Here is a 24645-nt window from a genome sequence, read left to right as displayed (position 1 = left end):
GTGGTTCTCAACCTTTTCTTCACCATGGACCCCCTTTTAAATACCTTTTGTGGCCACATACCATGGACACGGATTCTCAAGACTTAAGATTTAAATAATAACATTTCTTCAAGCCTTTTGCAGACCCCCTGTGATGACATCGTGCCCCCCCCAGGGGTCCATGGGCCACAGATTGAGAACCACTGGCCTAGCCCATACTTCTACCTATTCTGACATCATAAATCCACAAAAATGCAATTTCAGCAGCTTCTGGGTGATAGATACTGCCAAATCAGAAGCCTGAATTAAAACAAAGTGGAACTGCTTCAGAAGACCAAAAACCAGGATGACTCTGGGCTTAGAAGTATATGAATATATGTTTAACCTTACAAAGGCATTGGGTGGAGAGAAGACAATTAGCTGTAATATTACAGTATGAATTCATTGCTTTTTCACCTCTTTTGTACAGCAATCCTCTATCAGAATTATCAGAACACAGCATTATTATTCTGGGAATTATAATATAATTATAATATGATAGTAATAATTATTATTCTAGGAATTATTAGCTTGATTGGATTGGGGTGGGTGGGTTGCTACCATATATATCATTTTAATGTTCCTACTCCTTCCCTTTATCCACACTGAGGCTCCAATCCCATTTTGGTGGACATGCACACATGACAACTATTAGAAATCAAAGTTTACTTATTTGGCAGAATGGGGCTAATGGGATGGGGCTAATTTCAGATTCTGTCTGAATAGCTGATCACAATAATCAGTGATATTCAGGCAATAAATTCAGCCCAAGCCAGTGTATCAGGAACAAAACTATTAATGCAGATGTTTCAGGCATGACATTTCAACCAGCTTGTAATCTGCACATGAAGGAGCAGAACTTCTGGCTGTGGGCACATTTACTAAATCACAGGAAAAACAAACAAACTACAATTAAGCAGAGATTAAAAATAAACTCCCCAAAAGGATCACAAACTAGAGTTTAAATTAGCAAATTTGACTGATGTTTTGGTTTCAGTTCAGTTGGTTAATTGTGCCCTGCCTCAGGATTGCAGTGAGTTTTGAATGAGGCTTAATCTAAATCTCAGTTTTTGTCAGAAGAAAAGATCTTTTTTTTAAAAAAAAAAAATTCTCACAATCAGACATGAATATGTGTGTGTCTGTGTGTGTGTGTGTGTGTGCATCGCAAACACCCCACCCACACCCCTGCCTTTTAATCATGCAAGCCAACAGATTGACTGCGGACAGCCTTTTGACAGAGAACAGTTGTAATATAGTGTCAGCCTTGTGTTGTTTCCAGTTTATTTGTTCAGGACTGCTGAGAATTCCACTAGGATTTTAAGAAAGGAAAAGGTGAAAGAAGGAAGTTGTATTTGTGTTCCATTCTCTGATTTTCCCATGGTAAGAAGCTGTGTAACTAAGTATTTGATTACAAGTGGGAAACTCTAGCTTCCATAAACTGTAAGCAATTATTTGCTTCTGAAAGATTACCAAACAGTTCCGTTGCCTTGTGTTAATTTTTCATATGAAAGTGCACAACACGCTTTGATTGAAAAACATGCTACTGAAAATAGAGACTAGAGACTCAATACTCCCTATTATAAAAGATCAAAGGAAGTTGGTAGACAAATGGCAGGAACTGGGATTCTGTGCCATCCAGACATTTCTGAACAAGACTCAGCATATTCTTGATTGGCCATATTCCTGGTTGACTGGGACTTCTGGTGTTGGACTTCAGCAACATCTACAGACCATAAGATGCCCATTTTATTTTATCAGAGAGAAAAAATATGCAATGCAAAATCTGAAGGTATGTAATAATAACAGTGAGAAAATCTAATTACTGCTACAGAATACAGGTAGTCCTCAATTTATGACCACAATTGAGCCCCAAATTTTTGTTGCTAAGCGAGACATTTATTAAGTGAATTTTGTCTCATTTTAAAACCCTCCTTGCCACATTTGTTAAGTGAATCACTGCGGTTGTTAAGATGCAGGGTCGTTAAGTCAATCTGGCTTCCCCATTGACTTGATTTGTCAGGAAGTCGCAAAAAGTGATCCCATGACCATGGGACACTGCAACTGTCATAAATATGAATCAGTTGTCAAGTGTCTGAATTCTGATCATATGACCATGAGGATGCTGCAATGATCATAAGTGTGAAAATGGTAAAAAGTCATTTTTTTTTCAATGCTACTGTAACTATCAATGGTCACTAAATGAACTGTTGTAAGTCAAGGACTATCTTTATGTGTTTGTAAATTTTCCACATCTCTTCATGAGGCTAAGCAACACACCAAAGTGAGAAATAGGAGCAGGACCTTCAACTCTCCTCCCCAAATAGCCATGAAAACTGCATTTCAGGTGGTTTGATCATGAGATTATTTGAGAATAAAATAAAATAAATTCCCACTTTTTTCAACAAGTCCATTGTTTAGCAAATCCACTGATGAAGAAACAAGGCAAGATGCCTCTACAAAATGTCAAAGGAAGAGAAACAAATAATTCTGGTGATACATACCAGTACATAATTATGTATGCATACTTTAAGAAAGAGGAAAATTGAAATGATAGTAAAAATTAAAAGGCATTCTTAGAAAAGTCTTGGACTCTGTATAATAAATGAGGCTTTCAAAAATATACTTTGGTTTAATCTTATCTAATTTACTGTATAATCTTACGTATGTTGGTTTAGAAATAAATTCCATTTATGTTACATAGGTCTTACTTCTAGGTAAGTCTGCCTTCTGTTGCATCTTAGTTTTTCTAAAAAGCGAGAGTAGAATTTACAGGATAAAATTTATTTCTCTTCCCTGCTGTGAAGCCACCTGTTTCGGTTAGCCTCAATGTCTCAGTAATTGTAAAAAAAAAAGTCTGGGTTATCTTGACTTGTTAAAGGAGGTCAAAAGGATAAATTTCCATGAAGATCGCCTTCCTCCTTCCTTCCTTCTTCCCTTCCTTCCTTTATTCTAAAACCATATTTTAACAATTGTAAGCTCTTTAGCAGATACTATAGATACTAAAAATCATGCCGATATCTAAGACTCGCCTTACATCTATGTTTCTAGATATACAGTATAATTAGCATATGGGTTGAAAGAAATCAACTGAAATGAGATTGTATCACAATGGAAAGCCCATGTGTTTTGAATACCATATTCACTATATTGCAACGTGTTTGGCACTGAAGCTCACAAAGCAAATTTATACCATAAGAAAAAGTACTAACTGATGTGATAAACTACTCACTAGGGGCACATATAACTCTATCTTTTTAAAAAAATGTTTCCTTTAATATTTTCTATTTGAAGCCTTTGCTAAACGATAGGATTGGTCCCAATAATACATTTTAGATTTTCTTTTCTAATGGTAAATTTTATCTCAGCAAGTGGAAACACTCAGCTGACTTTTTCCGAGCTCAAAGACTACAAAGGGTCAGACCTGGCCAGCAGCTGGATGGGAAATCCCCAGGCACCGAAAAAAATATTGCAATGGCAAACCACTTCTATAATTTTGTAAATAGGGTTGCATTGATGTATCCCTGCAGTCATGAGGAACTGAATTTGACTTTGAATTTGAAAATTGAGATGATGGGTATCAATAGAGTCTACTCCAAACTGGGCCATTGGGAAATTGCAGGACAGGTATTATCAATCTTGAAGGAATCCCAAAATCTGTAAGAAGAGTGGAGAGCCAAGATCACTTGGAGAAGGACACCCCATTGAGAACTGGATGGTTCCAGGACCTTAGAATTCTGTGTTGTTGTTTATTTATGGATGAGAGAAAGATTGATAAGGGGACAAAAGGAAATATAAAGGACTATCCATGAAGAGCCATAACTGACTAACTGGAACAGTGAAAGGCATACTGCAGGGTTCAATATGTTATTTCACGATCCATGTGTTTATTTGCCATGCTGAAAATCTCAAAGAGGCTTCAAGCAGTGTCTAGATTGAAATGACCCAACACTTGCCAAAAACTCAACAGGACTGAATGTTGCAAAGCAATCACTGAAAGGATCTTCTGTAGAGTTCTAACAAACCTTAAAGGGCTGGTGGAAGGGAGCAGCCCATCAAAATGTTTTGACTGGACTGGAGGCAATGAGGTGAAGCACCTGGGTTTTGAAACAGAGGCCCTCTTTCTCCTTTAAACCACATTAGAATAGCTTGAACAGCTGGGACCAGATCTAATGTTTATCACTATTGTAATTTTTATTAGATTTAAAATCTTTTTAAAAACAGACTTTAACTAAGGAGACTATACACATTTACTTACACATATGCATACACATACATTTAGTGTGTAAATTAATACATTACATTATATATAATATAAAGAGAATGATTCCTGACTATTATCCCAAATTTAAAATGGTTTTCAGAGATTTTCAGGGTTTGCTAGAAGTGCATTTGATATTAGTTGCGACTCACAGTAGCCTTCATATCTGTCCTTGTAAAAACTGAGGAAGCATAAGAGTAAAACAGAGAAGAAATTAAAAAAAAAAAAAACTTTGTTTCCAGAAAGAAAGAAATCTTGGCTGGGTGTAATAGCTATTTTGATTTGTAAATCTCTCCTCCTCCTCCTCCTCCTCCTCCTCCTCCTCCTCCTCCTCCTCCTCCGCCTCCGCCTCCGCCTCCTCTGCCTCCTTCTCCTCCTCTCCCCATCCATTCCAGTTGGCATTGACCATGGTGTCTCCCTAAACAAGTCAACCATACAGTTTTCCTGGCCTTGCCTTCTTCCCTCTACAATGAGAGGGACTCACCAAGGTCACTCAGATGGCTTTGTGCCTAAGGCAGGACTAGAACTCATAGTCTCCTAATTTCTAGCACAATGTCTTAGCCACTATACCAGATTGGCTTTCTCTACCTTCACCTCAATCATTTAGGCTTCGCAGGAAGAAACTGTTTCAAATCCCACACTTTCAGAAGGTTTGGGGGTGCTACTTTTCTATTGCCATGCCAACTTTGTAGAATAACTTCGTTGTGGAGCTCAAGCTGGCTACATCTTTACTAGTTTCCTTCAAGCTCCTAAAGATTTTTCCCCCAAAAAAGTATTTCCCTCATTTAATTTGTTGCCATATTATATATTCTTTCTATTCTTGTAACATTATCATGTTTTATTTCACATAGTGTTGATTTTATATAGATTTTTTCCAAGTTCAGGTGGAAAAAAATTATACAAAACTAACCCTATATAAAATAAAAGGCATCACAAGAGTCCTTTGTAATTGTGGAGATACACAACTATGCTACATAAATAAATGAACGAGTAAAAATAAATAAATGAATGTGATCACCAATAATTCTTCCTGGAATTATTGGCGTCTCTGAAAATGATCATTTACTTCTCACAAGGAGATAGGATAGAAGCCTGATAGAAGCCAGAATATAGTGCCAAAACTATATTTGCACCCTACTCCACTCAGCTGGGAAGGCTTGGGCCTCTGTAATATGAGTAGAAATCTGCCAATGACTCATGCCGAAAAAAAATAGATGAAACGGCGCATGTGAACGTTTCTTTCCTCTTGTAAACAAAACTGGTGATCCGCTGAAGACATCATGCTTTGGCAAATGAAAGAAAATGCACACTGCAAAAAAGGTAAAACAAGAAGAAATAGGTCCAAAGCAGAAAGATTGACTACATTATTTTTTTTTCCCAGAGCCAAAATATGTGACAGGTCCAGAAGCAACTCCAGAGCAACCAAATCAACTGCATGCTGAGTCTCTGCCAAACAACCAGATGCTGTTATTTTAAAAATATCTTCCACAGCTGAGTATCCGCGCAATCTGACTGCCATCAAAATGAGGAACAGGAATTGGCACATGGAAGAGCAAGGAGATGATTGCTGCCTTTTCTTTTCGGTTCAAAGCTTTCCGCAGGGAATCCTAAAGAAGGGAGAGGACACGGGATTTATTCACTTCATCATTTGTAGATCTTGAAGGAGCTGGATCAAGTATATGCACATGGACTGGACAGAAGATTTTTTAAAAAATTGTAGCTCAGGGTTGAAATGGGGGGTCCTTGGTGCTCTCTGAGCTTGCTTGTTTTCTTGCAGATGTTTCATTACCTAAACTAGGTAAAATCATTAGATGTTTTTTATGTTATTATTAATACCGATGTAGGAACTTTGTTGCCTTACACAATCCACTCACCTAAAGAATAAAATAACAGAGTTGGAAGGGACCTTGGAGGTCTTCTAGTCCAACCCCCTGCTTAGGCAGGAAACCCTACACCACTTCAGACAAATGGTTATCCAATCTCTTCTTAAAAACTTCCAGTGTTGTTCCTATGATTCTTTCAAGAAGAGTCATATTAGTTTTCTTGTGTTGAAGAACTTGTTGAATTAGGCCTTATAGACATTGAAAATTACGACTAGCTTACTTCTGGAAAGTCAGACTCCATATGGATGGTATTAGGTTGTGAGGTCAGGAAGTGAGCTTTCTGTCAGGATGTTTTGGAGTTGCCCTGCTAAAATATCTGGAGGCACATTCTGAAGAACACCTAATATAAACAGCAAATTCCATTTGTTTTGGGAGTTCCCTCTGTAACATTAAGGCTCTGTAACATTAATGGTCGTAAGGACAGGCAGTCCTTATGACCATTTGTTTAAAGACGGTTCAAAGTTATAATGGCTTCAGAAAAAGTGAAGTATGACCTATCCTCAAAATTATGACATTATACTATCCCTGCAGTCACGTAATCACAATTTGGCAACTGGTTTGTGCACATGGGTTGCAGTGGGTTGCAGTGTCTTCCGGTCATGTGATTGCAGTTTATGACCTTGCCAGCTGAGTTCCAAAAAAGCAAAATCCATTGAGGATTTTGCCAGATTTTGCCAGATTTTAACATCTATGTGGTTCGTTTAACAACTATGTAATTTTGTTAACAGTCATGGTAAAAATAGTTCTAAATTCAGATCCCATCCTCTGATAATTCACTTAACAATCGCATCTCTTAGTGACCAAAATTCTGACTCCAGTTGTGGTCATAACTCAAGGACTACCTATAGGAGTGATCAGTTATGCAAAGACCCTTAAAATGAATTAAAATGTTCCTGCATAACTTTCTGAAACGTATCTTTAGTCTAGAGTGCATTTAGATTATAGAAATAGTCTTAACCTTTCTCCCACGTAGCTGATTTCAGAACATTCACAATCTATTCCAATAATGTGCAAATTTTAAAATATGATGGACTGGGATTATTCTTTTAAATTCCCATGGTGGTGGTTGTACTGTTTATTCATTACTATTTTTAATATACATTAAGATAATGTATTAATTATTACACATAACTATAGCACAATTTATTCATTATTGTTACCTATGAATTAATGTTTGTAGCATAAGTGGCTTGAGAAAAGGATGAAAATATCACTGTATTCATCATGGTGGCCAGGAGGCAGATTGAATGCTGACATAAATAATAATCACAGATGTAGCAACACATTTCCTGACTGGGGAATTCTGGGAGTTGACATCCACAGAATTTAATTTATTCCATTAAATGGAATAAAACTTCCATTCCTATCTGCCTTATCCTATCTAATATCATTTCTCTTCTTCAGCTCTAAACGCTCCATTGATAGTTGCTTCTTTTCTTGACTTCTTTAAAGGGAAGATGACACCATTTCCACAGTGTGCTTCACTAGATCAGCAGAAAGTTGTGCATGTTGAGTGGACATCAGAAAAGAGTCCAGTCAACTAGTCCTTTCAACTAAGCTCTAAGAAGTTAAATTTAACCCAGGACAGATCCAGTCATGCGCAGGATTAAATTAACTCTACCGCTAGTCATGTGGAAACACCTAAACCCAGCCAGATGACTCATTTTGCATATATAACCCTCTAAGAAAAAGAGCAGGAAAGAGTAGCTGAAAAATCAAAGCTCTCCATTATTGAATGTATTGGTAACACAAAAAGAAAAAATACACCTCCTAAACACTGAGTAGCTGTAGTGGCCACTACATATTTACTTTTCCCTATCCAGCCAAACAGGAAGGGATTAGTGCAGGGATGAAATGCTCCCGGTTCGGATCGGATCACCTGATCCGGTAGCGATGGAGGCGGGTGGTTTGGAGAACCGGTAGCAAAAATCCCTGCCCCCCCCCCATTGCCCAGCTGAGCCGCGCAATCATCAGAGGCTTTTTTTTAATTTTTAAAAGCATTTTTTCTACAACCTCTTCAGCTGAAGAAGTTATAGAAAAAATGTTTTTAAAGGGAAAAGAAGCCTCTGCCGATCAGGCAAGTCAGCTGGGGTCGTCAGAGACTTTAAAAAAAAAAAGCTTCTGCCGATCAGGCAAGTCAGTTGGGATCGTCAGAGCCTTTAAAAAACAAAAGAAAGTCTCTGCCGATCAGGCAAGTCAGCTAGGATCGTCAGAGGCTTTAAAAGCATTTTTTTAACAACCTCTTCAGCCGAAGAGGTTGTAGAAAAAATGGTTTTAAAAGTAAAAAAAAAAAAAGTTGGCCACGTCCACTCAGTCATATTAACCCCCGCGCCGCCCCCACCAAGCCATGCCCACAGAACTGATAGTAACAAATTTTACATTTCACCACTGGATTAGTGCCGTAAAAACGTTTAGATGTATTCTCACATCAAAAAGGTCATGTGATGGAGGCATTTTCTGTAAAATGTCTAGTAGGCTCTGAATCCCAAAACAGGAAGGTTTAATGTGATTTGGTCCAAGCAGAACAGTGGTGGGTTGCTCCCGATTTGGTCCAGTTCTTGCGAACCGGTAGTAATGGCGGTGTGAGGCTCCGCCCACCCACTCAGATGTCATCATGGATGATCTGCGCAGGCGCAGAAGCTTCTGCGCATGCACAGAAGCATCCACGCTCCCATTGCGAACCAGTAGTAAAGGTAAATGGAACCCACCCCTGAAGCAGAACCATCGGTAAAGTAAAGCACTCTTGATCCCTGAGAAATAAGTGAGAAAGGGACACAAACAAAAGACTTGTGCATAATAATTGTGCCACCAAAGGACTGTCAAAGTAACTGGGTAGAGGAAGGAAGCAGGAGACCCTGAAACTCATATGTTCAAGTAGAACTCTGATGGCAAATCTTGGGGTGAGGAACCAATGAACAGGATCTGCAGGATGATCCAATGCAGAGAAGAAAGAGCAGCTGACCAAGCATGGGAGATGAGAAAATGCAGACTTTATATTTGTGTATTTGAGGAAAACTTGATCCCAAACCAGAGATGTCCCAAACCTATGATTGTACGGAGTATTAGATCTTGTGAATCCATGATAAGAAAGATGCAGTCTGGAATTTGATCTAGAATAATAGAAGGATGAATTGGTGTGTTGAGAGTGTGTTCTTATTTTGCTTGCCAAATAATAATGGTTTGCCCACCATGGAACAAATTTCTGTTGGAACATAAAATTGTGGCTTCAAAAGAATATTTGATGTTCTGAGCTAACACCTCAAAACTGCCTTGAGTTGACTTCTTTGTCTTTAACATTTATGGAATGGGTGTCACTATAATTTTCATAGAAGATATTTTTTTGGATCAGCACCTTGTTTTATAATAATATTCAGCATGAATCTCCTGTTTTATATAGCTTAATATAGTACTGGAAAGTCCAGAGTGGCCCCAATGTACCAGTTAAATAAATAACTATCCTGTTTTCCCCAAAATAAGACATCCCCTGATAATAAGCCCAATCGGGCTTTTGAGCGCATGGCAATAAGACCAAGTGCTTATTTCAGGGTTAAAAAAAAAATAAGACAGGGGCTTATTTTCAGGGAAACATGGTAAATGTACCCTTTATTGCATTGTGTTCAAAACAAGCAGGAATCTAAATAAAGTGATAAAGTCTATATTTGAGAATATTGAAATGTAGAATGAAATGTGCTTGAATATACAAATATACCGATGTGTTCTGTGTGCATGTGGGTATGCATACACACACAGTGAGAGATCCATCCATTCATATTTATATATGGTATAGGAAAGATATCATAGAATTGTTAACAATTTTTTAAAATTATAATGTACTATTAAGTGCATAGCCTGGGCCTGACCAGCAGAAATAGCTTCTTTAATCTAAAATATATATATCTGGAATGTCTATGTGTAAAAGATAAGATCTTTCCTCTTACAGCTAGCTCTTATAACCCCCACTTCTCAAACCAGGAATTTCTGAAACAGCTCTCTATACAAATCTCTGAAAAGACTGTGCTTCAGAAAACTTCAGGCTTCTTGGTTTTTAGTAGCCAAACTGGCACAGGGAATAGATGATAAAAAGAAACTGAATGCATCCCCCACCAACCAGGCATAAATATTACTTTTAAGATAATTAGTCATTAAAAATATTGAAACACAATCATCTAACTACAATGCTTCAATCCTTACTTCCAAACATCATTTTTTGGTCCGATCCTTGATCTAGGTTTTATGCTAGTATTCTGCATGTAAGAACTTAAATTCTCTGTGGTTCTGACATCATTGTTTCACTGTGCTAGTATTGATGATCTTGGTTTCTCTAGCATTCCAGAAAGTCCAGATTTTTATGGCAGAAATGAGAGACTTTCAGAGCACATAATCCCTACTGATTACAGCAGGATACTTCAGAATAACAGAGCTTGGAGGTCTTCTCCTCTGCCAACCCCCTGCTCTAGCAGGAGACCTTATACAATTTGAGACAGGTGGCTGCCCAGTCTCTTCTTTTCCTGGCTTTTTCCTGAGCTCTTTTATCCTCCAAAATAATAACAAATTTTGTTTGAAGGCTTCCTGCACGGACACTCAGATTTCCATATGCTTTTCTGGGAAAACACATAATTGTAAATATGATCATCATATATATGTGGATAACTCTTGCCATATTTGTTAGAAATGTTGCCAGCTGCTTTTCTACTATCAGGAAGGAATCTGAATAAATAGAAAAAGAAAGGAATCAACCTAGACACACACAGGGATTAGAATATTGTATCAGCAGCATTTAATCTAATCTAAGAAAATGCTTTGTGCAAAATATATTGGCATAAGTAGGCTTTCATGGTTGAGTATGGATTTTAACCTTGGCCTCCTGGTACTAGTCCAGCACCTTAACCATCATATCACATCAACTGTCTACACAGCTATTTGCATGAATGCTTCTGGTGGTTTCTTTTTTCCTTTGGTTATTTGATGCCCCTTTCTTGTCAAATGGAAAGTATTTATAGATCACATCCAATGTAAATGACACATTGTCACTAACCAAGAGCAAATTCGATAGCAATTCATTCAAAACCCCATCTTGAGCTTTTGAATCAAAAGATGGGATATAAATCTAACAAACCAATAAATAAACTTCGCTAAACCCTGAAAATGGGCCCTTTCGGCATGGACCTCTATAAACCTAAATCATATGTAATATCTAGAAAATTTGAAATAGAGGAGAAATGATAGTTTGCAAGTAGATTGGTCTAGCCATGTCATATTATTATTAATGTAGAGTCCCATGAAAATTGTAGCTCAAATATTTAAGTGGATGTATTTATTATTTTCTAGATTTCTATTGCATCTTTCCTTTAGGAACAAAATTTGGCAAATATAATATTGCTTCCTCCACTTTCTCCCACAACAATAACTCTGTCAAATAAGCTGTGCTGTGAGAGATAATGTGTGACCCAAAGTCATCCAATGACCTTTCCTTGGTCTTAGTCCAACTCCTGAGCCATTACATCACACCAGCTGTCTACACAGTTATATTCAAATCGGGGAAGAAGACAACAATCTGTTCTAAATGAATATCTTTCTGTTATAAATTCCTGATCACATTTTGTCTTCACAACAGCATCTAGAGTACAAGGATGCAGAGAACGGTATCAAAATTAAGTGAAAAAAATAATTAAAAATAGTACAATAAACCTTATCTTCATTCTACATCATCAACTGTATAATATTGGAACTGGATTACACCGATGGTTTTCTAATATAGAATGGGATCCAAAGACTTAAAGTCAGTGCAACAAATATGCTGTAATTCTATACAGTAACTTCTTTTTAATTTTGGGATAACCGATTCTAGTGCTGTGTCATAAAGCCTGCTACCATTTCTTTGGTTTCATAAGCCAAATGCTATAAATCATTGGAATAGCATGAAGAGGCAGAGACAGGAATGTTCAGAGATAGCTGCCTGAGAGAAAACAACAACAACAGCAACAAAAAAACCCTCATCACATCAAAAGATTTTAGTAACTTACAAAACTGGGTTCTCAGAATGTTGTCTCTTGAAACAGCTAAATACAATTGGGAATAACAGTCGTCACAGTTTTGTAATTTGGACTGGATTAGAAGATTCCACTGATACTTTTAAATGAGCCTTTGGATAAAAATCTAATCATGGCAAAACCATTCAATTACGGGTTTTAAAAGCAGACACAGCTTGTTTTCTTTCCTTAAATCCAAAGCTGGTTCTGTTGTTTATTCTTGTCCACTTCCAGAAATTTAGTGGTTCACTATCCTTTATTTGGGACAAATTGCTGTCTTTTCTACTCTTTCTTGTATTCAGTTTAGGACTCATAGAGTTAATAGTCTAAAGAAGGAAATATACCCAATTGCCTGAAGCCTGTCACCTTTTCTTGGCAATTACACTGTTAATGGCTGGATCCCAAGGAAAGTGGCAAAGAATATCTCTTCTCACATTCCCAACTCACAGTGCATTCCCAAATACCAGATGGTGTTTTTGGAATCCATTTCACTATGTTTGATATGACAATGCTGCTGTATAATGTTAAATTATATATAACAATTTTGAGTCGCTGATATTGGAACAAGCAGAGAAACGGAATATCGGGGACAAATGGAAAAAGACAGAAACTGAAGACTTCGGGTTTTCACCTTCCTTACTGTGTTTCATCTCTAAGATTTTACTGTAAGAAGGAAGGAGGGAAGGAAGGAGAGATATGGAAAGGATGAATAAATTGGTATTGCTATTTCTGTTTAAAGGTCAGTGCATCGTTGAACAATTTTGTCTGCTTTATAAAGGAGGAATAAGAAGCAGCCCAAATTGGTATCTTTTTCAGATTATTATCTATTTCTGTTTGAACATAAATGTTAACTTTTAAGTAGGTTTTATTTTAGTTTAATTCCACTGAAATAGAAGAGATCTTAAACCCTTCTTTTGTGGTTCTTTTTAAAATTAAATTCCCCACAGTAAATAAGAAGGTAAAGAAATTAAATTATGCTAATTTGAAATAATGCACCAATAAATAGAGTAGTGTGATACCCACATTATAATTGGTGGATTTTTTTTGAACATCTTCAATATTGCTATGATCATATAATATTGGATATATAAAATGTACATAATCATTGTTTAAGTTACAATGGTCAGCACAGAGGGGAAATATGAATCTCAGATTTGTTGCTTAAAAACTAAAGGGAGATTCCTTTTAAAATATTTGCAAATTTGAATCCACTTGCTTAAAGCAAATAAACTATTGTCAAACAAAAATAACTCTTCTAAGTTTCTTCTTTCAGAAAGAAAATGAACTTCTTTTGGAGTTTTGACAATGGATGCTGGATATCTAGAAAAGAAACTACTGAAACTCTGCTACGGAGCTCTTATCTTAGCCTAGATAATTATTTCTCTTGGCACAATAGATCACAACAGATCTCAAGAAAGAAGACAAGAGGGGAGAGCAGTCTGAATAGGATCACAGAAATGTCTCCTGTTCAAATTATAAGATTACCTTTTCCGATTTATGTAACTAAGTTTAGGTGAAAGCTGGATAAATCTGTCTTTGCATTTCTAATTTTTATTTATAGAAAGAAGATACTAAAACACACATTCTCTTTTAAAATGATAACAATAATTGCCCCTCTCCAAGATAAACATGTTTAAGTATCGCTTAAGGAAAGTCTTAGTAAAACAGTAGGTGCAAACTGTCTGCTAAAGTCAGCTTTGTTTTAAGTTACTGTTGCTTGAGCTACAGGTCACTAGTGGTGCTAAGCAGAAAAAGCCATGTATTTCACTGTGGGAATACTGGGACAATTTAATATTTGAATTGTCCCTCATTGTGCACACCCTCCTATATAGGCATAATATATATAAAATACACATATTAATTTTTTTCTTCCCTTTTTACACACAGTAAAGATCCCAGCAGAAGAAATTGTCCAGAGTCAGTAACTGCTACATGATTAACAATAAGTAGGAGCAACGCAATTGAGGAATCCTTTTGATGGGTGTATGTATGATCCATCTTTCTTTGTCCTCCAGCAAATGGGGCCCCGGGTAAAGCTGCTGGTTGCCGAAAGATGCTTTGTAGTCAGTCCTATATAGTTGCCCAGTACCAGCTGCATTGGCAGGTAGCCGAAGTGCCAGAAGAGCGCTGCCAAGCAATGCTGCACAAAAGATACCACGGCAGAGAGAAAAAGGGCCTTTGCATGAGATGACCTTTGACCTTTCCGCCAGCATGGATTCTATATTCCTCACATCCAGACAATTGCATCTTTCATTCCACCACAAACTATGGTCAGAAAAGGACTGTTTGTGTTGACAGTGGTTAGTTTACAGTTCCCAGAGCCTGGATTATTTTGTCTTTTGTTTTCTGATAAAAATATTGCCCCTGATTTCTTGTCTATTGGGCCCAAATAACCACATGGAAAATAATAATAATTGTGACAGTGATTGTGGATGTTTCTTCTTAGTGTGTCTTGCTAGAAAGTGAAAGCGAAATATTAGATTCTTAAAAAGGGGTTCCACAATATTAGTAGTCATGTTTCTGTGAATTGGGAATTATAAAAAGAGAAAAATCCTTAACTCCAAGGAATCTAAATCCAATAAATAATTGAACTTTAAGTGTGAACTCTTGAAACTTTTTTGTGGCATGTAGTTTTTAATAGAAAAAGACGTCTTTTAATTGTTGATATCATATACAATGCTCCCAAATGCAGCTTTAATTCTCATTTATTAAGTTTTGTCATGAATAATTTTACCTACATGTACTAACAAAAGAGCAATATTAACCCAAACCAGAATAGATTAATATTGCAATAAACTGCTCCTGAGAAAGTATCTATTTTGTGTGAGTGGGTGCACATAGGTGAGAAAGAGAGAAACCAAACACAAAAATTATATGAAAACATTACCAAGAAATCCACAGAATTTCAATCGATTCTGAAAGCTCTTTGGAAATTTGTTAATTTTTCCTTAATACCCAATTCTGGTTAATGGAGATTTGTATGAATAAGCCTGAAAATAGGTTATTTCTGAAATGTTTCCAGAAACAGAATTTTAAGATTTTTTTTTTTTTTTTACTGGAAGAATAATAGGAATGAGGGATAAATGAAATTTCTTTTCTCGTGATAGGAAAGTTGTTACAAAAAGTTCTACATTTATTTCTCTGAAAATCTTCCTCTCCTACTGTTTCTCTTTCACTCTTCCCCATCTTCAGATATCCATTTGGTATTTCCCCTTTTATCATTACAAGTGTTGACAGAATAACAGAATTGGAAGGGCCCTTGGAGGTCTTCTAGTCCAACCCCGCCTCAAGCAGGAAATTCTATATCATTTCAGATAAACGATTGTCTAATCTCTTCTTAAATACCTCCAGTTTGAAGCATCCACAACTTCTGGAGGCAAGTCTGATTAATTGTTCTGTCAGGAAATTTCTCCTTAGTTCTAGATTAGATCTTTCCTTGATTAAATTCCATCCATTGCTTCTTGTCCTGCCTTCAGGTGCTTTGGGGTTGATCCCTTCTTCATTGTGGCAGCCTCTTAGATATTGGAACGCTGCTAATCACCCCTAATCCATCTTTTCTTTAAACTAGACATACCCAGTTCCTTAAACCGTTCTTCATATGTTTTAGCCTCCAGTCCCCTAATCATCTTTCTTGCTCTTCTCTATACACTTTCTAGAGTCTCAACATCTTTTTTATATTGCGACAACCAAAAATCTTTCATCTTTTGAAAGATTAAAACCTGAAATCTAGTTTCATTGTATACAACTTTCTCATGACTTGCATGTATGGATGTTCTTCATTTTTACTCTCTATGAAATTAACAGAAATTGCAGATGATTAACCTCAGAACTTGAATAATAAACCATCAGGGAACTATCCCTGGTAGTGCCATAGCAGCAGGCATTTCTTAAATAAGACAGCAACAAGTAAAATAGTGAAAAGATAAGCATCAAGAATGGTACTAAACAACTGTGACCTGGATGACTGAGAATCTCCATAGACCAGGGTTGTCAAACTCAAGGCCCGGAGTCCAGATCTGGCCCGTGGAGTGCTTAGATCTGGTCTGGGGGTCACCCTGGAAACAGTGAGGGACTGGCCCATGGTGGCTCTGCCAGTGAAAATGGGCTCCCAAGCTCCATTTTTGCTGGCAGACGGTTGCAGGAGGCCGTCACAGCCAGAAAGAGAACTCAGGAGCCCATTTTCGCTGGCAGAGCGCTCAGGCTGCCACAGGTGCCCCTGACATGAGTGACATGGAGCAGGCCATGCCCACTCTGGCCACACCCGTTCCAGCCCCCTAAGGTCAAACACAACCCTGATGCGGCCCTCAATAAAACCGAGTTTGACACCCCTGCCATAGACAAATGGAACTAAATATAAAAAATGTGTAATAACAATCAACCACATGATAGTAGAGACCTCAAGATGTCATTTATTACTTTTGTAAGTACACATAATTCAACTATTTTTAGTTTGCTAGACTATTCCTACCCGTAGCAGATGGCAGAAGGGGAAGACATTGAATATGGCAGCTCTCCCTGGTCATCTCCTTTAAAAAAATCTAGGTAGGGAAGAACTGACCAGTGGTGTTCCACCTATGTGCAGTTCTACCTAAGCCTGAGTGAAGTTAGTAGCCTGTTGCATAGAATGCGATATCCTAGTTTTTTATTATCCATGTTGGCTTCCACATTTTGCAGAGCCTACTTCAAAAAACTGAGTCAGACCTTTTTGATGATAAACAGATTATGTGCACACTACTTGAAAGACTAGGTATGCAATGTAAACTTTTCTGATTGTGGTTGGATACCATATACACTTCATACCTCTCTTTCAGCTTTTGAACAAGACAGCTGTGAACCCAGGAATGCCCTTCTCGCAGCTGCAGCAAACGGTTTTTCTTCTTTCCAGAAGATATGTCGAAACATGGAAATCTAATTCCCTTTTGTCTGTTACTCCTTGTATTGGATCTGACACACTGTTTTACTTTTATATTGCTGAATTTACAAATGTTTGCCCAGGAAACCATACTGCTAATTTTTTGATAGCTAGAAAAAAATGGGTAGAGAAATACTATGAATAAACAAATTATGTAATGCCAAGTTTCTCAACATGGTACCAGGGGGTTGACTGTGTGCTTGTCAGCAGGTTCTTTGCCAAGCTCTCTGTCCTATCTAACTCTTCAACAAATACTGTTTTCTTTTTTTAAATTTTTTTTTTTAAAGTCGAAGGAAATCTGAAAAGTAAATGCCTCTGGGCCTCACTTAGAAAACAATATGGTGGATGGCTTCAGCCAAATAAGCAGAAATTCCCTGACAGTTACAATAATTAAATAGTGGAATGGCTTGTCTCCAGAAGTTGTGAGGGCTCCATCGCTGGAGCTTTCAAGGAGAGATTGGATATCCATTTGTCTGAATGGTATAGGCTATAGGGTCTCCTGCATGAGAAAGGGGTTGGACTAGAAGACCTTCCAGGTCCCATCCAATTCTTTATATTGTTACTGTTTCTGGTTATTTGTAATCAGCTTTTATGGCAGCTATTCAGGGGTTCACTGAATAGGCTCACTGGCCTAAAATGGGTTAAAGATTCCAATATACATTGTTACAACTCTCTGAATACAATCAAAATACATACAGACCATGGCAGCTTTACACATAGTCATTTATCCCTTCTGTTGAAGTGATGCATCATTCTACCTTTTTAAATTAAAACTGCTGAAAATTTTACAACATACAATATATGCATCTTTGTACATAGCTTTGTGTACTCTGTGCAATTTTAATATGCATATTTTGTGCATGAATCATTCATTTATCTATGTTTAGCTGTGCCATAACCTTATATGTCACTGAACTCATTTTAAATTCTTGTCAGCTTACAAAATGAAGTAAACAATAAAACATTATGGTAACCAAGAGTCATTTCAGTCCAACCACTTCCATAGATGTTTCTAATCATGTGTTAACTCTTCGCTGGAATCTTTGTGGAATAACAGGGTTTTAATCTGGAAATGACCAGATCTGGGAGAGTAGGCCATTCCAGATTGAGGAAGCTATAACTGAGAAATATTGCTTCCAAGCTCTCTTCCCTTTCACATGACAGAGAGAGAATCTGCAGTATGATCTCTCAGTTTGAACCTATTAGATGAGTAGAGTCTGTGTGGAACGTGTACTCCTACAGGTAAGAACACAACCCATAACAGCCTTTAGAGACAATAATAAGCACCTTGAATTAGATCCAGAAGCATATTGGCAACTGGTGTAGTTTTCAGAAAATATTGTGTTTTTCTACTGGATTGGTTCTGTTCTAGTCAATATGCAGGCTGCTATATGCTGTGTCAACTTTGGCTTCTAAATCACCTTCTATACTACAGTATATGAAAAGGATATTACTCCTAAATTTTCACCTTGTATAATCGTACTGGAGAACCTGTTTGTAGCTAGTTATTGAAGCAGGGATTGTAACCAGTTGCAAGAATTATAACCAATGATCTAGTGACATGGAAAGATCAAAAAATGGAAACTGCTCTCCCTCTCTGTCCCACTCTCCCTCTCCTTTCCTCACTGGAGCTCTTTAAGAAGAGATTGGACAGCCATTTTTCCAGAAAGGCATAAGGTCTCCTGCTTGAACAGGAGGGTTGGATAAGAAGATCTGCAAGATCCCTTCCAATTCTGTTATTCTAAGTTCTAGGTCCTAAGTTCTATCTCCTTTAGCAATTCTTTGTAGAGTTTGGTTTCCCAGGCCTGCTTTATCATCTTGGTAACTTTCTTTAATTTATTCAAGCCTATTTTAAACTGCCATCCAAGAGCTCTGGTGGCTCAGCAGACTAAAGCACATGTTATTAACATCCACTTATATCTGCTGCCTACAATTACTGCAAGTTCAAATCTCACCAGGCTCAAGGTTGACTCAGCCTTCCATCCTTTCTAAGGTAGGTAAAATGAGGACCCAGATTATGGGGGCAATAAACTGACTTTGTATAAATATACAAAAGTATGAAAGCTATTGCTTAACACATTGTAAGCCGCCCTGAATCTCCGGAGAAGGGTGGCATATAAATCAAATTAAAAAAAAAAAGAATTGGATGGTGGTAAAGTACTTCAAATGCAGTCTATGAAATGTTTATAAAATAGTAACCAATGTCCTTCAGGTGAGATGCAGGACTATTGCTTCATGCAGAAATTAAAAACCATGATCAAGATGGCTTTTAAGAATCTGAAGACAACTGTTCTATCTGAATATACCATCACCCTAAGATAGCTAGCTGATTAACTTACAAAGACTTGTAGACCTTTCAGCCATGTCAACCTATCGTGCAAGAGTGATCAAATCAGGTTGTTCTGAGATACTTTGGCAGCAGAAAAAAAAAAGCCTATAACAACGATCTGCTATATATCTTGACCCACACAAAACACAAAACATCTAGAAAATTGCACAAAACATCTAGAAAATATAACTGTGGAAATTCTTTAAACCCTTTACTGTATAACCTAATAGTTTTCAGTTCATGTAACTCTGTCCCCCACCCCACCCTCCCGGAGAATACTATGTGATCCTGTTTTGCAAAATTCTATCTGAATGATAAAATTAATGTGGGTGGTTACTAAAGTACGATCCTTTGAAAACAAGGGTGCTGTGCTTTTTGGAAGTAAAAAACCTATGAAGTGTGGGGTCTGCATTATAGCATTATGTCACGTCCGTAGTTGGATGGCGACTACGTTTATTTTCAGCAGCTCCCTGGAAAATCTATGTTTACATGGAGCAAATGGTTTGAATTCAGTTCCATTAGTTAATATATCTGTTTTGCCTCTTCAAGAAATGCATAGATTACCCATAGTCATGCTTCGGCAATCTGGTATATGGGAAATAGTCCAGAGCCTTGATTACAGTGGCCATAAATTCAAAGCTCTTTGGGACAGGCATTATTATTTGCAGAAAGTTAATATTCCTTTGGTAGGTTGATTTTTAAATACTGCTTTTATAGGGATTTCAATCAACAGTACTGACTTTTTATTATGGGCCGACATTTCTTTTCTGACTCACTTCAGACCAATAAAATGCAATTAGCTTTGTGTGTAGTTTTATGTACTTAGAACATGTATACAAAAAAAAAAATCTGCTTTTTTGGTTTCAGAATAGATTGCTACCTATGTGATTTTATCTGAAGTCTTAAAGGCTTTTCATACCACCTGCTCAGCTTTCCTTAACCAGGAACGCTCATAGCTTCCTTATATCTTGAATGAGTTTTACAATCTCAATGATTTGTGCATCTCACTCCTGGCTATGAAACTGAAAGGGTTATTGTACAGCTGCTTTGGCTTTTGCTCACAAACATATGCACTGGGCTGTGATTCACTGTCTCTATCAAGGTGTTAGGTGTGTACAGCAGCCAAGGCAGGCTTGAGGGAGGAGTTGTCCAACTGCCTTTCAAATAATCCTAATAACTTTACTAAAGGTTCTCTTTTTATGGATCAGCTTGGAAGGATCATGCAGAATGAGAAAAATCATGCACAGAGTTGGGAAGCATGGGCTTTAGCATTCTTATCTAACTTGAACCACTTTTGCCTCTGTAGCCAACTGGAGGAGCTAGTTTTGTCAGATGGTTAAACCATGTTCTCCAAATAACTCCCTTTGTGTGGGCAAGCCCAATTGTGTAAGTGAAAGGAGACTAACTAAATTGTGAAATATTGTGTGTTCCATGCTTTCTGGGGCTGTAGAGCCCTTTTTTCCAGGATTTTTGTAAACTGGGATGAACAGGGCAAGGTGAGACAATCCTGGTTAGAAAAGGACATTTGGGATTTACATAGCATCCTCCTAATCTCAAGGGTAGCAATAATATTAGTAATTTTTTACTATGGTTATGGGCTAGAACATTAGTGGTGGACAAATAATTAAAACAATTAAAGAGTTTCAATTTCAAATAAAATAAGATTGATCAAATCTGGGAAACTGCTTTATAAATAGCTTTCTTCAGGAGGCAACTGGACTTTCTTGTTTTTTCTTTGAAGACGTTTTGCTTCTCATCCAAGAAGATTCTTCAACTCTGACAGGATAGTGGGGAATGGAAGGATTTATACTCCTTGCAGACAGCTGGTCATTTGCATCCTTTTAGAGGGTCGTTGAAGCACTTGGAGGTTTATCTGTGTCCTCAGGGTCACCTGAGTAGTGCTCCTGGTTCCTTGCATCTGTCTAAAAGGATGCAAATGACCAGCTGTCTGCAAGGAATATAAATCCTTCCATTCCCCACTTTCCTGTCGGAACTGAAGAAGCTTCTTGGATGAAAAGCTAAACATCTTCAAACAGAAAAACAAGAAAGTCCAGTTGCCCCCTTTGGGACAACCATAACCTGGATGACTGAGAATCTCTACAGACTTCTTCATATAGCATTATTTTAGTTTCAAGGTGGAGCAAATACTGGCAACTCTAAATAATAAGAGCAGTGTTTCTCAATCTTGGCAACTTTAAGATGTGTGGACATGTGGATTCCTGGCTGTGGAATTCTGGTAGTTGAAGTCCACACTTTTTAAATTTGCCAAGATTGAGAAATCCTGTAAAGGAGATTCCGCTAGAACGATCTGTTCCACATTGTCAACTCTGGGGGTCCAAAATTTCCTGGCTAACATTGTAGAAGGGATGGGCAAGGGGTCAAACACTGGACAGGCAGGACCAAAATGCTTAGCCTTATGAGTGGGATAGATGGATCGATTTGGAAGGAAATAGGTTTGTTAACCCTACTTTCTAAAAGAGGAAAAATAACCCAACACCAAATATTAGCAATATGGAGGCTTCCCGAGTTGCCAAATTAGGACTGCAGGTTGGAGGTTTCCCAAAGCTGGACATTGATGTAAACCTGACTTTCTTCTTATCACTGTATACATATAGTCCAGCCCAAAACAAGGACCACTGAAACTTGAGATATAGGTAGTTGCTAACTTATAACAGTTCATTTAGTCAATGTTCAAAAGTACAACAGCACTGAAAAAAGTGAGTTACGACTTTTTTTCACACTTATGACCATTGCAGCATCCCCATGGTCATGTGATCAAAATTCAGGCGCTTAGCAGTTGACTCATATTTATGATGGTTGTAGTGTCTCGGGGTCATGTGATCATCTTTTGTGACCTTATGACAAGCAAAATGAATGGGGAAACCATATTCACTTAACCATGTTACTAACTTAACAACTGCAGTGATTCACTTAACAACAGTAACAAGAGAAGTCATAAAATGGGGCAAAACTTACTTAACAAATGTCTTGCTTAGCAACAGGAATTTTGGGCTCAGTTGTAATTGTAAGTTGAGGACTACCTGTACTTAGGAACAAACTATACAATACATTATATACAGTATGTTATAAGATAGATTGGTTTAAGTATATAGAACCTCAGTAGATGTTGAGAAGGTGTGAGGGGCAAAGGGAAGATTATTTGTTAGATTTATGTGATAACCTCTCTTGAAAAGTGACACATGTATCCTATCATCAGGACATAAACAACACAACTTGACTTATATACATGTGTACAACATTGGAGTATAAATCTGAAAGGCTGGGGTTCACATCATGTTGTCAGGATGTCCATTTCACCTTTTTTCACTATGGCTTGTGAAAAAAGGGGTGAAATCCAGCAGGTTCTGACAGGTTCTGGAGAACTGGTAGCAGAAATTTTGAGGAGTTCAGAGAACTGGCAAATGCCACCTCTGGCTGGCCCCAGATTGAGTTGGGGATGGAGATTTTGCAATATCCTTCCCTTAGGAGTGGGGAGGAAATGGGGATTTTGCAGTATTCTTCCCCTGGAGTGGGGTGAGAATGGAGATTTTGCAGTATCCTTCCCCTGCCACGCCCACCAAGCCACACCCACCAAGCCACACCCACAGAACCTATAGTAAAAAAAATTGGATTTCACCACTGGCTTGTACCAAATACCTTTACATACCTTTTCCTAGAGTTAATAGGTGGTGATCTGATGCAGATCAAAACTGTCATGTCCAGAGAAAAGAGAATCTATTTCTTTCTTCCCTTTGTTTAAAAAAAATAAATCGCACTTCATGTCATGTTTTGCAAACACTTTCTATTTATACAAATTATATTTTTTTAAAAAATACCTGTGTCAGTGACCCTTTTTCTTTTTTTTACAAAAATGGAATCAGAAGCAAGGTTAATTTTCCATTCTACACCTGTGGTGGACCCGATCCAAGTCAAGTCAACAGGCCTTAAAATAATGTTATACCTGTTGTATGTAAACAATACATAAAATAATATGCAAACCTTTGTTACAAAACAAGCTAGAGCTCCAATAAATATTTTTTAAAAAGTAAAGTTCATTAAAAGTGAGATCATGAAAATCCTACCAGGGGCTTCTTCTCATAAAGATGGGAAGTAACAAATATGCTTTATTCTGGGGTTTTTTCCAAGGTTTTGATTAAACACAGCAAAAGAATCTTCGGATCCATAAAAATCACACAGCACAGACAAAGATCTTGTTGATCCTACAGAGCTTTGCTAGAATGATAGTATACTTTTTATTAGAAGAATTTTCTTATTGTAAATTTGTTCTCAATGAACTATTTACAAGACATGCTTCCAAAATATTATTTTACCCTGTCTCATTTTTGGACAATTTAGATGAGGTGAATTCCTTCTTATACTAAGTTATGATCTGGAAGGCTAGTCTTTTGATATCTTGAGAAAGATCTTCTGCCAATAGACCACACACCAGGGGTGGGTTCTACTTACCTTTGCAGCGGGGCCGCACATGCTTGCTTTGCTCTCTCTCTTGCACGCTCTTCTGCGCAAGGCAGAAGCTTCTGCACATGCGCAGAAGCATTTTGATGACATCGGGGTTGGTAGGCAGAGTCTCCCACTGGTTTTACTACCGGTTCTATAGAACCAGTGCGAACTGGGGGCAACTCATCACTGCCACACATTTGTATCATGGTATTACCCTTTATTCTTATCAAATAATGCCATTTCCCTTAGAAAGTATGATACTACTTGATGTTTGGTTCAATAGCAATTGTTGACATTATGTAAATATGCGTACATGCACACTCAGAGACACATTCTGAAGTGTCAATAGAGAGTGTCCTCTAAGTCTAAAATTATTCAAAGCTTTTTTTCCTCTTTTATCAAAGGCTGAAAATAACCAACGATGGCTTACAATCACGAGCAGCCTAAAGTTCTGATTTTTTTTTTAAGAAAGAAAAAATTACGTACAACAGGGAAATCAACTCTGGAACTGTTATTGAGTTCATAATCCAGACTAAGTTACCGAGTGCTGATAAGTAAAGGAAGTTCAACCAGACAGTTTAATCCTCCAATTTCCTGTCCTCTAATCAGCCACTGCCTCTAAATTAGAAACATTCCTAACAATATTCAGGACAGGTGAAGGAAGAGGACAGAAATGAAACAGAGGCAGAGATATCTAGAAATATAAGTTGATAGTACAACGAAAGAACACGATGTTTACTGGGAGAAAAACATAT

The 24645-nt window shown here is 37.5% G+C and overlaps 1 protein-coding gene and 1 long non-coding RNA gene across 4 annotated transcripts in view; one reads left to right on the top strand and one right to left on the bottom strand.

Annotated features, from left to right (window-relative positions):
• Nucleotides 1-24645, bottom strand: part of NFIA (nuclear factor I A) — a 465394-nt gene that overhangs the window by 435686 nt on the left and 5063 nt on the right. The window lies entirely within an intron of this gene.
• Nucleotides 5512-14795, top strand: LOC148114625 (uncharacterized). The gene is made up of 2 exons (XR_015733121.1): nucleotides 5512-12927; nucleotides 13462-14795. It is a non-coding gene; the product is annotated as an uncharacterized LOC148114625 (long non-coding RNA).

This window comes from Pantherophis guttatus, chromosome 3 (assembly GCF_059756535.1).
Source record: "Pantherophis guttatus breed Tessera chromosome 3, ASM5975653v1, whole genome shotgun sequence".
NCBI classification, from domain to species: Eukaryota; Metazoa; Chordata; class Lepidosauria; order Squamata; family Colubridae; genus Pantherophis; species Pantherophis guttatus.
Note: the sequence above shows the minus strand (reverse complement) of the source record. Positions and strands in the feature narration are given on the sequence as shown.